Source organism: Physeter macrocephalus, chromosome 13 (genome assembly GCF_002837175.3).
Source record: "Physeter macrocephalus isolate SW-GA chromosome 13, ASM283717v5, whole genome shotgun sequence".
Taxonomy (NCBI): Eukaryota; Metazoa; Chordata; class Mammalia; order Artiodactyla; family Physeteridae; genus Physeter; species Physeter macrocephalus.
This window is the reverse complement of record NC_041226.1, coordinates 46,434,058-46,449,708: the sequence shown is the minus strand read 5'-3', so window position 1 is coordinate 46,449,708 and position 15,651 is coordinate 46,434,058. Positions and strand designations below refer to the sequence as shown.

Genomic DNA, 15,651 nt, shown 5'->3' with positions numbered 1-15,651 from the left:
CCACCTAGAAGCTTCCTTACTTTCCAGATTTTTAACTAAAAACTAGTTAGACAAGCCATATATTTCAAGGAAATTGAAACTATCATGAGATTACATGTAAGCAAAACCCTTGCCAAAAGAGATGCATTTTATTATTTCTGACACTGTATAAACCATCATAAAATTCTATTACAAACACATCTATAAATAGGACCACATTTCTCTATAATAAAAGGTTAGACAGGTAACACAGATTTCACTGCACTTAAAACCTTTCAGCATTACCAACTTATTCAAAGTCTTTTCTTCAACTTTCACGTAACTTCTCTCTCTTGCTTCTCTTTCCATCAACACGACTGTTCCTTTACAGTCTCCTTTGCTGGTGCTTATTGTTTTGCTTGCTGTTTATAAGTCACTAGAACCAGGGAACATCTATGAGAGTAACTTCACTTTTTCCTACATAGTATACACTGCGTGAAGCTTGCAAAAATGTGTAACTACCCAGAAAGCTTTTTTCCATAGTAATAAATTTTGTTCTTACTTGAGAATCATGGCAAATGTGTCAATTTCTTTGAGTTTATCCTACTCACAGTTTATTGAGCTCGTTGGATATGCATAGTAATGGTTTTCATTATTTCTGGGAAATTTGGGACCATTGTTTCCACAAATATTCTTTCTGCCCCTTTCTTTCCTTTCCTAGGACTCCAGCTGTGTATGTTAGTACTCTCATGATGTCCCTCAGATCTCTGTTCTTTTTTCTGCATGTTTTTTTCTTTCTGTTCTTCAGACTAGAAAATTTCATTTGAGTTCACTATTTTCAAGTTCACTGGTTCTTTCATCTTCTGGCTCATCATGCTGTATAGCCCCTCTAGTGAATTTTTCATTTCAGTTATGCTTTTTTAATTTCAGAACTTCTATGTTGTCCTTTATTATAATTTTTACCTCTTTACTGATACTCTCCATCTGGTGAGACACTGTTCTCATACTTTCCTTTAATTCTTTAGATGAGGTTTCCTTTAGTTTTTTGAACATATTTTTAATAGCTCAAGTCTTTGTCTGGTAAATCCAGCGTCTATCTGTGTTTCCTCAGGGATAATTTCTATTCTGTGTTCCTGAGTATGAGGCATAGTTTTTGTTTCTTTTCATGTGTCCTTATTATATGCTGAAGACTGGACATTTTAAGTAATATAATTGGGCAACAATGGAAATAAAATTCTTCCTGCTCCCAGGATTTTTTTTTAATACTGTACACTGTTGCTCTTGTTGCTATTTATTTGTTGAATGACTTTCTTGGGCTAGTTCTTTAAAATTTGTATTCTTTATCATGTGTAGCTGATGAAGCCACTGCTTGATAGCTTAGTGGTCAGATGATAATTAGACAGACACTTCCTTAAATACCTTAAGCCAATAACTCTCCCACTGTTTGCATAGGGACTCTGTGTGTGTTCAGAAGTAATTTCCATGTTCTGGCAGTTTATGACCCTGCCTCAGCCTTCACTTCTAGCTTATGCACAGCCTCAGGGTCAGGCAGAAAAAAAAAAAAAAGATGTCTTTCTTAGGTCTTTCCTGGACATGCACATATCCCTGCACAAGCACATGGCCTTCTAGATCCTCCCAAAATGTCAGAGCTTTTCAGAGCCTCCTATGGACTTTTTATTCTCCTGATTTTCCTTTTCATCTCTTCGATCATCCATTTCTCTATCCCATGTCTTTATCCCAGCTGCTGTCACTGCATTAGGAAGCAACAATGTTACACAACTGACATTGCTTTTTTTTTTTTTTTGATACACACTCTGAGGATGCGGCTTTACTCACTGAGTGAGCTAAGTCAGGTTAAATAATGAATGGGGCTTTTAGAGGCTTCCAGATCAAATAGTGATAATTCTTTGGAGATGGGGTTTTTGGGGGGAGAGCTCTAACCTATTCCTTCTCCAGTTGCTGCTAGACTGCTGTGTTTCATAGCTACTGTTGTTCCAAGACTGCTGGTTTTCAAGGCTACCATGGAGCTGGGGAGAGGAATAGGTGAATAGGAAGTTTCAAAATGTAGTAATTCTTGCTGTTCTTACTGACAGTCAACTCTTTTTCTTGAATAAACACTTAGCAAATTGTTTCAAGCCTTTGGTTAATTTCCAGAGTTCTGAAAAAGTTGATTTTAATAGTTTTTTCCAGTGTTAATATTTTTGTGGAGGAGTGGATTTAGGAGGTCCTTGCCCAGCCATTTGGAAGTGCTTCTCTCTTATCTCTAGAGTTCTTTATAAAAGTGTGTTTTTTAAAATCAGATATATGATTTGCAAATATTTTCTCCTTGTCTTTAGTTTGATTTTTATCTCTTAACAGTATCTTTCAAAAAGTAGAGACTATTAATTTTGATGGATCTCAATAATCAATTAATTATTTAATAAATTGGGCTTTTTTTCCTATATAAGAATTATTTGCCTAATCAAGGTCACAAAACTTTCTTCTATTTTCTTCTGGGATATTTATGGTTTTAACTTTTATATTTGGGACCATATTCCATTTTGAGTTAATTTTCTATATGATGTGAAGTGTGAATCAAAGCTCATTTTGAAAATATGGATATATAATTTTTCTAGCATCAGTTGTTAACAAGACTAGATGTTCTTGTTGATATGTATTTATATCTTGATAAGAAATCAGTTGTTCATAAATATGTGCATCTCTTTCTAACATCTTAATAGTATCAAGTCTTTGGTCAATGATTACAGTATATTCCTTTATTTATTTTGGTCTTTAATTTTTCTCAGCAATGCTTTTTAGTTTCCAATGTTCTTTTCTAGCACAGTTGTAATCATTCAATGCTAGCATATAGAAATGCAGTCTTTTTTATAATGATATCATACTGTTCAACTTTTCTGAATTCACTTATTAGTTCCAGTAGCTTTTTTTATAGATGCTTTGGAATTTTCTACATAGGCAATCATCTTGCCTATGAACAAAGACTGTTTTATACCTTCTTTTAAATAAAGATACTTTTAATTTTAATATTTTTATTGCTATCTGTAATCTATAGTACAATGTTGATCATCCTTGTGAAAGTGAACATCTTTGTCTTGTTCAGGGTCTTAAAGGGAGAATATTTAGTTTTTCACCATTTACTATGATGCTGGCTGTAGTGTTTTCATGGATGTTCCTCACCAGTTTGCAGAATTTTCCTTCTATTTCTAGTGTGAAGAGACATTTCTTTCAGGATCACTTGTTGGATTTTGTAAATACTCTTTTCTACATTTATTGAGGTGATCATATGGCTTTAAAAAAATGTTAATATCATAAATTATATTGATTAACTATAAGATATTTATTCCTCTCTTATATCCTCTGCTAATATTATTTTTGTAATATCTGTTTATAATGTAAGCAAGGCACATTTTAAAAGTAACTATAATATATTCAGGATATAATAATCATAATCAAAAGAACTATACTTAGACTCCACTGAGGCAGTATACACAAATATAAGTTAGAGAGAAATTCATAGTTTTGCTACATTAGCATGAGGTATTATGTTTTCCTACTGTGTATGTTTGTTCAAACGCAATACCATAGTCAACTAATAGAAAATTACATAAGTCTTGTTAAGGCAATAAAGTAAATAATATTTAAAATGTGTCTTTCTAAATAAAATACATTATTCAGGACTGATAAAATTTGTGAGTGGTAATTTAAATTTTTTAAGTTTCTAAAATTTGTGCCTTGTCCTTATCCATTAACTATTCTGATTCCTAAAGAATATATAAGTAAAAGTGTTCGGTTTGATAGCATTGACTGACCTAATTCACAAAAGAAACATGAAAAAATGGCAGCAAAAAGACCCATTTGTTAATAACCTAAGTTAACACAAAAGAAAAACAAAACAAAAACACAACAGAAAACATCCAGGGAATAAACTCTTGGATTTCTTAGGCATAGTTTTTCCTCCTAGGCAGCAGCGATTTACCAGATAGAATAAGTGAGGTAAAACAAATTTACAAATGCTTATTACACGAACTTATTTACAAACCCTTTAGCAAATGACACAACTGGATAATGCCCAAGAAGTTTTGAACTTGTAGTTTCAGTGTTATTCCTTCTATTTTCTAATCAAATCTTATACCCCTTTAAAAGTTAACTCCCTTTTTGCACAAACCTCAGTTAAACTACTCCACAGAGACTGTCCTACAGTGGAAGTACTTAAATAACTTAAAACTCTGGCCTTGGTTATTATTACTTACTTAGTTTGCATGTAACATTTTCATTAAAGAATTATTAACATGAAAAGAGGACCCAATACCTGGATGCATTAAGAGAGGCACCTACCCCATCCAGTCCAATCAAGTCCCTGAATACACATGATTGAATTCCAACTGTGTTCTTAACCTATTTCACTCTTTTGATTGCAGGAAGATAAGCATTAACCACCTTCCTCTTTCATAGCTAGTCTCTTTCTCTTGATATTTCTTTTAAATTGTCTGATTGTAAACATCCTATTTCTGTTAAATGCATAACTTATTGCTCCAGTATAGTATATTTGTTTATGATAACTGCAAACAGCAATCTCCCTAATACATATCTTTATGAATTTTTTTGCCTTATAGAAAGAAGTTCACCTTTTCATTTTTCCATATCCTCACCAGCTGATCATAAGTTTTATAAAATACTTTGCAACATAACTCATTCTGTTTAATTTCATCCATGAAAACCAGTTTCAAACTTCAGTTAACTTGCAAAGTAACAGCTGTACTGTTTCTTTTATCTGGCAAAAGTAGCAAGATAATTGGTTTTATATAAACGTTGATCAAAAAAGACTGTTTAGAAAAGGTTACACCAAAACAGAATCTCATTTCCCAACTCGCTAACAAATTCCAATGTGCATGTTTTTTATTTTTGAAGAAATAAAGTTTAATTGTCTTTTTATATTGATTTATCATAAACTTCCTTAAATATTATTAAATTGATGATTCTCCCACTGAAAATGTATCCATAAATGAAGAGAAAAATATATTTAAGCCTGGTCTCTTTTGGACTTACGTTTTGAATAAAAAAACAAGAGATCTTAGGATCTGTAATGTGCATAAAGCTGCAAGACTCTTCTGTCATTGTGAAAGCATACACGTAAATTTCCACGTGCATAACCTGGTGTAAAATATCTTTTCGTTGGGCATTAGAGATAATAGAAGGCCAGCGGGGTGAAAATTAGCTCTGATTTTCACTGGACCGTTCCGCGTCACCTGGTTTCACCAGCTGTGACTTACATGTGGTACAAAATGCCTGAAGGAGCAGATGCAAGGATGTTCATGTCCTGAGCATGTAGTCCTGTTGGTATCAAAGCAGCTCACTGGAGGATACTTCAACCCCCAAAGACTATTTGACCACATTTCCAGAGCTTTCTGGTATAAAAGACTTTAAGAAATAAAAGATAATATACTAAAGCTTTCATCCCTATCCCCTCAGACTCCACTATAATCACCTCTGAGAAAGCACACCTCATTACAAAACCAAATTGCTCGCCTCCCAAGAGCTACTTTTAAGTCTGGGTGGATTTTACTTATCCTCCAAACAACCGAAAATAATCAAGATGATTGTCTTAGTTTGACAATGTCTGATGGCTTTTGCATAATAAAGTCAGAAAGGCTTTCTTTGTTTATTTTTTAAAGAAAATTCCATCTGATAAATGAAGAATGTGTATAATTGATGCATATTAAGAGTAACGATATTAATTCACATCGTATGAATACTAATAAAGAGTTGTATTTAAAAAGCAGCGTTTCAGTTTATCTGAATTTAGGGACCTTAATCACATTACTTAGAAATTATCCAGAAGTGTCTAATCTTATATTATTTCTATATTATTTAATCTACCTTCTGTCCTTGAAATATTTTCTCTTGGTATATGTTTGTCTAAACACTCCTTTTGAGTGTTTGAAAGTACTCATCTGTAAAGCTATGTGGGTCCAACATTTTCTCTGTTGAAAAATTTTTCAATATCAATTGAAATTGTTCATGATTATAACAACATTTACGACTTAGTTTTTTCTTGAATCATGCTTGTTAATGTATATTTTTCTAGTAATTTCTTTTTCCATCTAAGATTTTCACTATATTGGCTTAAAGTTTTTCAAAATATATTTTTTTAATCCTTTTAATTCCTTGTTGGTCAAGGTGTGTTCTGCAGCGTTAGCATCACATGAGAGTGTTATAGAAAGACACATCCTCAGGTCCCACCCCAGATCTACTTAACGAGGTCCCTGTTGCAGGCAGAATTGTGTCCCCTAAATTAATATATTGAAGTCTTAATCCTCAATACCCCAGAATACTACAGTAATTGGAGCTAGGGCTTTTGTAGAGGTAATTAAGGTTAAATGAGGTCATACAAGTGGACTCTAATTAAATATAGTCGGTGGCCTTATAAGGAGAAGTAGAGACATGGGGGTTGCCTGAGCACAGAGAGAGTCCATGTGAGGACACAGGGGAAGGTGGCCATCCACAAGCCAAGGTGAGAGGCCTCAGGAGGAACCAAAACTGCCAGTTCCTTGATGTCGGATTTTTAGCTTCCAGAAATGTGAGAAAGCAAATTTCTGTTGTTTAAGCCTCCCAGTCTGTGATATTTTGTCATGAGAGCCCTAGCACACTAATATCGCCCTCAAGTTATTTGTAAGCACATTCAGTTATAAGAAGCATTGTTTAGTCTCTTCTGATCTACACTCATATTCTCCCTTTCATTATGAATATTGCTTACTTGTGCCTTGGCTCTATTTTCTTCTTGATCAGTGTTTCCAGAAGTTTATCCATTTCATTAGACTTTTTAAACAGCTAACTTTTGACTCCCTTGATCCTCAGTATTATATCTTTGTGTATTATTTTATTAGTTTCTTCTATTATCTTTATTACTATAATATTACTTTGTATGAATCTATTCCATTTTTCTCAGAATTTTTAAGGTGAACATAACTGACACATACAATGGGGCATACTATTAATATCAAACTAGATAGACGTGTTGGGTTTTGACTAGACATATTGACAATATGAAGTTATTAGTTTAATTATCCATATGTCTTAGAAATTTTGAGACTTCTTAGATTAGCCAAAATTTGAAAAGACTTTGCTCTCCTCATTTTAGCAAATTCTCAGGGCACTGAGTACTTTGTCAGTGGATTCTTGGTGACATGGGTGTGGGATGCTTGGGGTGCTTCATCTGCAAAGAGATGAGGTATAATGGTTTTCAGAAGTGTCACAGCCATACAGTGGGAAGTCTGAAGTTTGTTCAAGCATCAATAAGGACCTAATTCTTCTTCTCAAAGGGAGTAAGGCATAACTTTTCCATACGGTACATCGATATTTCACAGATAATCAACAAATCTTGCTGATTTTGCTTTCATATTTTCCTATACCTTCCTTTAAAATCTTAGTCCAAAACACTATTATCCCTCAGAAGAACTACCATAATATCATCCTACGTGGACTTGGATCACTTCATATTAGTCTTCACACAGAAGTCAGTGTTCATTGACAAATATGTCATATTACTGTTTAAAAAAAAGTTTAATAAATTGCTGTTGTTTGTAGGATAACAACCAAATTTCTCATCATGCTGCATAGGACTCTTTGATCTCATTCCTTCAGCCTTGCTAGGCTTGTCTCTTAACACTATTTCTTTTTTGTGAGGATTCTACATTTTCAGGATGTTAGTTTTATTAATCTCCCCTGAAGGGTTTCATGCATGTTGACTTCTGGATCAACCTCCAGCATACCTTCTCCAGGGAATTATTCCTAACCCTTCATGGCTCTACCTAAATATCAGGGCCCTGAATCCAGAGACTACATCCAGTTCCTCAGCTATAAGCTCCCAATGGCATCATGGCAGTTCTCACAATGGCAATTCAGTAATTAACTGTGCATTTAGGTATTTAAAGTCTTGTCATGTTGCAATCATATAATTTTCATAGGCAGATAGCAGGCTTGTCTCATTCATCACCCCAGTGTTTTAAAGTAAGTGAAAGTAAGTAGAGACTAATTTAAAGAAAGTGTAATAAAAATTTTCAGTACACTTCTTGTGCAACCAAGTGTAGTAATTCAAATTAAGTTATATTTTTCAAAATTATAATGAAATTTATAAAGGATAAGAAAACTGTTTATAACACTGATAATAATGGTTATGTATTTTTGTTTTCTTCAGATAAATACCCAGAAGTGCAATTGCTGGGTCATATGGCAGTTCTATTTTTAAATTTTGAGAAACCTCCATACTGTCTTCCACAGGGCTCTGCCAATTTACAGGTCAATCAATACTGCACGAAGCTTCCCTTTTCTCTACATCCTCAACAACACTTGTTATTTGTTGTCTTTTGGATGATAACTATTCTGATAGGTGTGAGGTAGTATCTCACTATGGTACTGATTTGTTTTTTCCTGATGATTACTGCATCTTTTCATGTGTCTGTTGGCCATATTGGAGTTTTCTTTGGAAAAACGTCTATTTAGGTCCTCTGTCCATTTTTAAATTGGGGTTGTTTTTCTGATGTTGAGTTGTATGCATTCTTTGTATATTTCGGATATTAACCCCTTAACAGATATATTGTTTGCAAATATCTTCTGCCATTTAGTAGGCTGCTCTTTCATTTTGCTGATAATTTCCTTCTCTGTGCTTTTTAGTTTGATGCTGTCCCATTTGTTTATTTTTGTTTTTTTCCTTTGCCTGAGGAGACCTATTCAAAAGAAATATTGCTAAACTGATTTCAAAGAGCATACTGTCTATATTTTCTTCTAGGAGCTTTATGGTTTCAGGCCTTAACATTTAAATCTTTAATCCATTTTGAGTTTATTTTTGTGTATGATTTGAGAAAGTAGTCTAGTTTGATTCTTTTGAATATAGCAGTCCAATTTTCCCAGCACCATTTATTGAAGAGACTATCTTTTCCCCTTTGTATATTCTTGCCTCCTTTGTCATAGATTAATTGACTATATGTGGATGGGTTTATTTCTGGGCTTTTGTTTCTGTTCCATTTATCTATGTGTCTGTTTTTGTGCTGTACCACATTGTTTTGATTACTGTAGTTTTGCAGTATAGTTTGATATCAAGAAGCATACTACTTTCAGCTCTATTCTTTCTCAAGATGGTTTTGACTATTTGGGGTCTTTTGTGTTTCCATACAAATTTTACAATTGTTTGTCCTAGTTCTGTGAAAAATGCCATTGGTATTTTGATAGGGCTTGTGTTGAATCTGTAGATTGCTTTAGGCAGTGTGGTCATTTTAACAACGTTAATTCTAATCCATGAGCACTGCATATCCTTCCATCTGTTGTGTCGTTTAATTTCTTTCATCAATGTCTTACAATTTTCTGAGTACAAGTCTTTTACCTCCATGGTTAGATTTTTTCCTAGTTATTTTATTCTTTTGATGCAATTATAAATGATACTGTTTTCTTAAGTTCTATTTCTGGTAGTTCATTGTTAGTATATAGAAATGCAACATATTTCTGTGTATTAATTTTGTGTTCTGCAAGTACTGAATTCATTTATTTGTTCTACTAGTTTTTTGGTGGAGCCCAGGATTTTCTATGCATAGTATCATGTCTTTTGCAAACACTGACAGTTTTACTTCTTCCTTTCAAACTTGGTTTTTTAAAATTTCTTTTTCTTGTCTGATTGCTGTGGCTAGGACTTCTAATATTATCTTGAATAAAAGTGAATGGAGTGGGCATTCTTGTTTCATTCCTAATCTTAAAGGAAATGCTTTCAGCTTCTCACCATTGAGAATAATGTTGGCTGTAGGTTTGTCACATATGGACTTTATTATGATGAGGTATGTTCCCTTCATAGCCACTTTGTCGAGAGTTTTTATCATAAATGACTGTTAAATTTTGTCAAAAGTTTATCTGCATCTATTGAGATAATCATATGATTTTTATTCTTCAATTTGTTAATGTGTATCACATTGATTTATTTTATGGATATTGAAACCTCTTTGCACCCCTGGATAAATCTCACTTGATCATGGTATATGATCCTTTTGAGTATTGTTAAATTTGACTTGCAAACCCTTTTGTGGTTTTAATTATGCATTTTACATGATTTCATTTTCTCTCCTTTCTTAGCCTATCAGTTATAGTTCTCTTTTGCTTTTTAGATGATTGCCCTAGAGTTTGCAATATATATTTGCAGTTAATCCAAGTTCACATTCAATTAACACTATATTGCTTTACAGGTAGTACATGTACCTTATGATAACAAAATAATTCTAATATCTCCTTCCTATTCCTTTTATCATTGCTGTGGTTTGTTTCACTTATACATAAGCATACATAATCAAATACATAGCTGCTATTACTATTTTGAACAAGCTATTATCTGTTAAATCAATTGAAAATAAGAAAAATGAAAGTTTTTATTTTACTTTTACTTAGCTCCTCTTTGATGTTCTTCCTTACTTTATATAGATCTAAATTTCTGACCTATATAATTTTCCTTCTCTAAAGAACTTATTTTAACATTTCTAGCAATGTGGTGTACTGGTAACATATTCCTTCAATTTTTGTTTGTCTGGGAAAGTGTTTATTTCTTCTTCACTTTTGTAGGATAATTTTGCAGGGCACAGAATTCTAGGTTGGTGGGTTTTTCCCTCAAGACTAAATATTTCACTGTACTCTCTTCTTGCTTGCATGATTTCTGAGGAGAAGTTAGATGTAATTCTTATCTTCACTCCTCTTTAGAGAAGGTGATCACCCCACCTCTACCTTCTTTCAATATTCTTTATCTTTTTTCTACAGTTTTACTTCAAATATTATTGCTTCAAATATTCAAAAATATTATTCCTTCAAATCTTTTTTTTTTTTTAACTCTCTACCTTCTTTCTTCTTTTTATGGTATTCTCATTATTTGTAGTTGTCCCACAGTTTTTGGATATTCTGTTTTGCTTTATTTATTTTCCAGTCTTTATCAATTTTGGAAGTTTCTATTGAGATATCCTCAAGCTTAGAGATACTTTCCCGAGCTGTGTCTAGTCTACTAAGGAGCATTCTTCATTTAGTTAGAACATTCTTTATCTCTAGACTTTATATTTTTTTTCTTTCTCAGTATCTCCATCTCTCTGTTTACATTGCCCTTCTATTCTTATATGCTGTAGATTTTATCCATTAGAGCCCATAACATATTAATCACTGTTTTGAATTACCAGTCTGATAATTCCAACATCCCTGTTAGATCTTAGTCTGGTCTGATGCTTGCTCTGTCTCTTCAAACTGTTTCTTTGTCTTTAAGTATGCCTTATAATTTTTTCTTGATAGACAGACATGATCTCCTAGGTAAGAGGAACTGCAGTAAACAGGTCTTTAGGGGTAAGGTGTAGGTGGGGAACGGGAGCATTCTATAGATCTGTGATTAGTTCTCAGTCTTTCAGTGAGGGTTTTCCTCTGACCTCTGAACTTCACCAATCCTTCTCATTTCACCCCTGTCCCCCTTACCTGGAATAAGAAATCTAGAGTGAACTGGAGTTGGGTATTTTTCTTCCCTTAGGTTGATTAGGCTCTGAAAAAAAACCAATAGTGTAGCCTCTGGTAAAATACTTCCTCTTGAGGGCAGATCTTATTAAGAAAGACAGAAAGCTGTGACATATTTCAAAATGGTATCTCCCCCACCCCATCCACCAGAAGTAAGAGTGTACATTTTTCTGGTATTCACTTTAAGAACTTGGTCAAGTTCCTGAAGGTAAAACTCCAAGTGTGTGGTCTCACCATAACTGTGAACCCTGGAGTTTTTACCTCTCAGACTTGTCTACATTAAGCCTCCAGCAATTCATCAATTACAATTCAGGTTTTCCTACCCAGCACTGGTTTCCACAGAGGTTTCTTCTTATGGGTTTCTGATCCAAAAATTTGTGATTTTCTTTATTCACCTGTTGGTATTTCCGATTTGGGGGGCAGCCATTTGCCCTATGACTTCACTTCTCTGACAGATCTAGGAAGATTTGTTGATTTTTCAGTTCTATACTTGTTCTTAAGTTGGAGTGATGCCACTGTTATTTTTTTTAATGCTTAGATAGAAACTATTTACTCCTCCCCACTTTTCTCCCTTGCAAAGTAGCCTAACTTAATTCAGGAATCCACCTGTCTCAATATGGCCACATCCTTCAGGAGAGGTGGTCTCATCCATCTTGAGCTGGAGCTGAATCATTTTTGGTCTAGCTGATCATGACATTTATATTCTCCTTGCTTGAAATTGGTTCAGAAATGGATATATTATAAAATTCTGCTCAAGGAGACATGAGGGAAGTTTCAGAATTCTCTTTGAAAAGGTTTCTCTTTTTCTACTGTACGTTACTCTGTCTGGGTGTGATATCTGGAATTTCAACATCCATCTTGTGAATCTAAGAGGGTTATGATGAGTTTGGCAGATGAGTAATATGGATGATATCACTGAGCTGCTGAATTAATCTAATCGTGGAACCAGCTCTATGGGTGTTTTTATCAGAAACACTCTCATTTTCTAACTATTTGTAGACAATTTGGAAAACTCTTTGATAAGGTTTTCTGTAACTTGCTCTTGAGAGTAACTAACTTGACTCACAAACCATTGGGTAAACAAAACAATGGGTACATTTAACATCATTTTTTCAGTTATGTCTTTCATTTATAAAATAGAGAGTATTTCCCTTCATAAGATTAAAAAATATGACCCCTGGAAATAACAGCAATTTGTAAAAATTTTGAAGCAATATTTTATAGGTAGTAAGAATCCATAGTAATTAATAAGGTGGAACCTGAAGTCAAACTTTCTTATTTCCAACACTTAACACACAATGACCTTAGACAAGTTATCTAACTTTCTATTTCTCAGTTTTCTCATATGTAAAAGAGTAATAGAAACTACTTCAGGGTTACTGTGAAGATTCAATGAGATAATCTATGTAAAGTTCTTAGCAGGTACCTGAAACATTGTAAGCACTAATAAATGTGAGTTGTTATTATAAATAACATTTTATTTTTCTGAATTACAACATTCTCCACTAATTTTTGTCTGTCTTTCAATGTAATCAAGTTCCTACAAGGGAAATTTACATGGGAATAAAGTTAGTCCCATTTACTATACCTTACTAGGTATGCTTAAAAACATTCTCAATCTGTATAATTCTATGAGAAAGAAATTAAAATTAGATTTGTTTCAACTAAATCATTTTAGAAATAACTTTAGATTTTAGAATTGAATTTTATTCTAGTTGCGCTGTTGATTTTCTATCCATCAATATAAAACAGCAGAGCAAAAATTTATTGATATTATTCTCTTTTTTTAATTATTTTGGCCATGCAGAGTGGCTTGTGGGATGTAGTTCCCCCACCAGGGACTGACCCCCTAGGCAGTGAGAGCACGAAGTCCTAACCACTGGACCACAACAAGGGAATTCCTTATAAGATGTTATTCTTAAGAAAAAAATTTATTTGTCAAAAACTTAGTTTTCAGTTTATACCAATTTATAGGTATTGACTATTGGTCATGAGGTCAAGATTCTGATACCTTGTATGCTTTTTTTTTTTTCTTTTTTCTTTTTGCGGTACACGGGCCTCCCACTGCCGTGGTCTCTCCCGCTGTGGAGCACAGGCTCCGGAGGCGCAGGCCCATGGACAATGGGCCCAGCCGCTCCGCGGCATGCGGGATCCACCCAGACTGGGGCACGAACCCTCGTCCCCTGCATTGGCAGGCGGACTCCCAACCACTGTGCTACCAGGGAAGCCCACCTTGTATTCTTTTTAAATTCATTCCTACAAATGAATATGGAAATGAAATGTAAGTTCCATCTAAATATCCTTACCTAATATGCACCTATTTAGTATTTGACACTGATGTGTACTAGTAAGGATGAAAATAAAATTGTCATTTCCAAGATATTAGTCAGTCCCTTTGCTTCCCTTTGTAACAAGGTTTTAAAAATGCATTTTCCTGAGACTCTTATTTATTTCTAAGATTTTTTTTAAAGCTATAGACCCAATGATTCCCTCTGATAGCCTTTCCTCATTTTATTCTTAATAGTGACTCTTTGGGGAGCAATGCTATGGGGAATGAGATTGATCACCCATCACTGCTTCTGATGTGCTGTTTAACCAAGCTGGTGAACCATAGACTGTCATCATAAAGGGTATCAAATCAACAGTGTGTGCCATGCAGCCTACAGTCCTCTGCACTTAACAGTAATGAGAATTCTTTTAATTCATTAGACAGCCCAAGGAACTGCTAAGTAAAATTCAGGACAAAAAAGTTTTATGTGATTCTGGGTAATCTATGTCACTAAAGAAGTTGAAAAATGGTGTCCCAAGTATGTGACTTCCTGATTTAGATCTTATGATGTTCAAAGGATTTCCAGCATTTATGTTACATTAGGTAAAGAGGAGTGTTTCAGTTTTGGACTTAATTATATGATGATATTTTAAAAGATTCATAATTGTCAATAGCAGTATCTTGTCTCCCAAATCATTCTTCAAAACATGGCAATTTATTGAGCTGTTTTGTTCACTTTATTTTAAAATTCATCTTTGACCCCATGTCACGCTCTGTTCATTTTGGATTCGGGAACTTATTTAGAAAGGAAAATAATATTAAATCCTCATATATATTTGTTAATTGTTTTACATATTAACATTTTACTTTCCAATGAGGCTATCAGATTTTCAAAGAGGACATGCATGGTTTCTGTTTATTTCATATGTTATAGTGGTTATACCATACACAATTTTGTATGTAGAATTTTGTTAGTAGAATTATGCTGAACTTCTTACTCTACTTAAGTAGAAAGGATTGAACTAAATTTTCTCAAGTACTTTAACCGTATGCGTGTTGTTAGACCCGAAGGCCTCTTCCACCCTTGTCAAGGGGAGTGCTAACCTTCTCTCCTTTCATACAACACTCAAGTACTTTAGATTGGAGTTTACGTTATTTTATGATGAAGGCTATTTGTAATGCAAAGCCAATCACACCTGTTCATACACAACTTGCCACTCATCCTGTTTTCTCTAAGTATACACTGAGTATGATTAAAAAATAAATAAACAAATAAAACCAACTTCCTAGATAGACGTAGCTTAGCAAAACACACCTTTCACTTATCGGAAAAATCTTGTACCAAAACCAAATTTTTGTACAAAGCACATGTTTATTTATATATACAGAAATATCCAAAGGTTAACAATGCCCTAAACATTTCTGAGAATATCTATAATATTGCCAATAGAATAAAATAATTATTATACATTAATATGTAATGTAATGTGGAGGAATTGTTTCTAATTTTTTAGAAAAACTAAATGGGGAAATTTTTATAATCTTAAAAATTAAAAATACATTCTTTATTTGAAACTAAATACAATAATAGCATTTTAAAGTAATATGCTAATTCGTTCCATACCTTGCACTTAATTGAACAAAAACAGCTTCTTCATTTTTCTGTATTTCCCTGTCAAAGCTTATCATTTTCTCCTTGACAAAGCATCTTTTTTTACCCTGTCCAAGTGTATTCTGGTTTTGAAAAGAGTGCCTGAAACATAATAGATAATAAAAAAATTTTATAGGAAAATCAATTGAATGAAAAATTACTCCACATGCTGTTTTTTTTTTTCTTTTATGGAAATTTTATAATACATTGGATAAAATTGTCAGCATATTTTACAATAATTTTGCTTTCCCCTTTTCAT

General features: G+C 33.6%; 1 non-coding gene across 1 annotated transcript; it reads right to left on the bottom strand.

The window, feature by feature from the left end:
- Window positions 1-14,740: 14,740 nt before the first annotated feature.
- LOC112064799 (U6atac minor spliceosomal RNA) lies at window positions 14,741-14,867 on the bottom strand. The gene has a single exon (XR_002891669.1). It is a non-coding gene; the product is annotated as a U6atac minor spliceosomal RNA (small nuclear RNA).
- Between the last annotated feature and the right edge of the window lie 784 nt (window positions 14,868-15,651).